Source organism: Alosa sapidissima, chromosome 6 (genome assembly GCF_018492685.1).
Source record: "Alosa sapidissima isolate fAloSap1 chromosome 6, fAloSap1.pri, whole genome shotgun sequence".
In the NCBI taxonomy this organism is placed as follows: domain Eukaryota; kingdom Metazoa; phylum Chordata; class Actinopteri; order Clupeiformes; family Clupeidae; genus Alosa; species Alosa sapidissima.
Genome location: NC_055962.1, coordinates 7,256,513 through 7,259,012, shown reverse-complemented (window position 1 = coordinate 7,259,012; position 2,500 = coordinate 7,256,513). Strand labels below are relative to the sequence as shown.

The 2,500-nt window shown below is 44.6% G+C and overlaps 1 pseudogene; it reads left to right on the top strand.

Moving 5' to 3' along the window:
* Positions 1–2,500, top strand: part of LOC121711949 — a 54,867-nt pseudogene that overhangs the window by 34,956 nt on the left and 17,411 nt on the right.

The window sequence follows — 2,500 nt, the reverse complement described above, 5'->3', positions numbered from 1 at the left end:
GACTTTGACCTGGACGTCATCAGTCTGAAGGAGGAGGGACTGGAAAAGGTGTGTGTATGTGTTTGTGTGAGTCTGCTTGTGTGTCTGTGTGTGTGTTAAAGAGAGATATGATATGATGATGTCATGACATTGTTATAATGATTCTGACATCTGATTCTGACATCACAATGACAAATAACAGACTGCCCCATGGCATGTTGATGACATGTCTGTCTCAGTCTGTATGATGAAGAGGTCAAATAATGGTGTCATAAACATGGTGTGTGTGTGCGTGTGTCTGTGTGTGTGTGTGTGTGTGTGTGTGTGTGTGTGTGTGTGCACGCCTGTGTGTGTGTGTGTGTGTGTGTGTATTTTTGTGTGTGCGCGTGCGCATGCATGTGTGTGTGTGTGTGTGTGTGTGTGTGTGTGTGTGTGTGTGTGTGTGTGTGTGAGCGCATGCATGTGTGTGTGTGTGTGTGTGTGAGCGCATGTTCTTTCTTATTCGTAATCCTGGGTAGAACACCTCTTCTGTGTCTCCATACTGAGCCTGTCTGTGTGCTTCACCCCCTTAGATTGGAACGTGGGATCCTCTAAACGGCTTGAATATGACTGAGAGCCACAAGGGCAAAGGTTCCAGCAACGTCACAGACTCGCTGGCCAACAGGTCCCTGAAGGTCATCACCATATTGGTACGACCCAACAGCAGATCAGACCTTAAGAGAAAGTAATGGTGAAATTATGTCAGAAAGGTTCTTTGCATGTAAAATCCATACCCAGGCACTCCAGTGGATTGAATGGTTCATTTTATAGGGCTACAAGCATTTTAAAAGTCCAACTCCAATAAGTATTAGCTAAATGCCTTCTTCAGGGTTTGTGTCCATGGCGTTGCATCCAAGCTGTGTCCATGCCGTGTATATGCAACCTCCTGTGTGTGTGTGTGTGTGTGTGTGTGTGTGGGTGTGTCCATGCAGTGTATATGCAACCTCCAGACAACCCCCCTGCGTCACATTCAAATCAAACCTGTCTCATTAGGTGGGTTTACATGGGCACATTGAATAACTTTAGAATAGGATTCATGCCTCAATCAGAATTGAGATACTCATGGAAACACCTTGATCGTAAAAAAATGAAATTGGAATTCCAATGAGATTGAAAGGGGCGGTGCAGTCCTTTTCCAATTGCCATGTAAACACTTATTTTGATTGTTTGTAACATCCAACTCTGAGTCATTTTTGTAACAGTCATGTAAACTTTAAACAATATATCTGGATTGAATGATCGAAATAAATTCATTCCGATTAGAACAAAAATGTTCACGTAAACGGGGCTACAGTCTCTCTCTCTCTCTCTCTCTCTCTCTCTCTCTCTCTCTCTCTCTCTCTCTCTCTCTCTCTCTCTCTCTCTCTCTCTCTCTTTCTCTCTATCTCTCTCCATATGAAGAGCCCCACTTGTCTTCATAGAAACTGGTCCGCTTCATTAGCATGACCTCATGAGCTAGGCAGGGCTCTGTGGCTTATGAGCTATTCCTTCGCCACGTCCTTTTCCTGCTGTCTATTAACGCTGGCCCTCTCATTAAGAACGGGACACTAGGAGAATAAGACTTATCATTCAACATTAGTTGGGGGTAAGTGGCTCAGAGATGCGGGCATGAATGAATTCATTGTGGCGTGCACGTCAAGCGCTTGGCCCCGAGGCCTGTGTGAGATTTAGCCATGCAGCTCATTCGATTAACTTCATTCGGCGCCTGCAGGTCACTCTGGATCCTGCACTTGTTGCAGTAACACAGCCAGAGTCCATCTCTAGTTCTACTCCATGGTGTCAGTGATATATTATGAGGAGAGACGACTGCCACGTCTACATCTGGTGTACAGTTACTCAAGCGTCTTCCATTAATTCAATCATTCTTTCATTTACTAACTCATTCACTTTCTTTCTGTTTGTCTTTCTTTTGTCTTTCTTCCTTTCTTTCTTTCTTTCTTTCTTTCTTTCTTTCTTTTGTCTTTCTTTCTTTCTTTCTTCCTTTCTTTCTTTTGTCTTTCTTTCTTTCTTCTCTTTCTTTCTTTCTTTCTCTATTTCTCTCTGTCCCTCCACTCTACATCTCCCTCTTTCTTTCCCAGGAGGAGCCGTATGTCATGTTTAAGAAGTCAGACAAGCCTCTGTATGGCAATGACCCGCTTCGAGGGCTACTGCATTGACCTTCTGAGAGAGCTGTCGACCATCTTGGGCTTCCGCTACGATATCCGATTGGTGGAGGACGGGATGTATGGGTCTCTGGAGGAGAGCAGTGGCCAATGGAACGGCATGGTCCCGGGAGCTTATAGATCATGTGAGTGTGTGTGTGTGTGTGTAGTTAGGTAGGTAGATGTAGTTTGCAAAACTGATGCCCTAAGACGTCATGGATTATGTGTTCATTCCCATACTGTACGTGTGTGTGTGTGTGTGTGTGTGTGTGTGTGCGTTTATGTGTGTGTGTGTGTGTGTGTGTATGTGTGTGTGTGTGTGTGTGTGTGTGTGTGTGTGT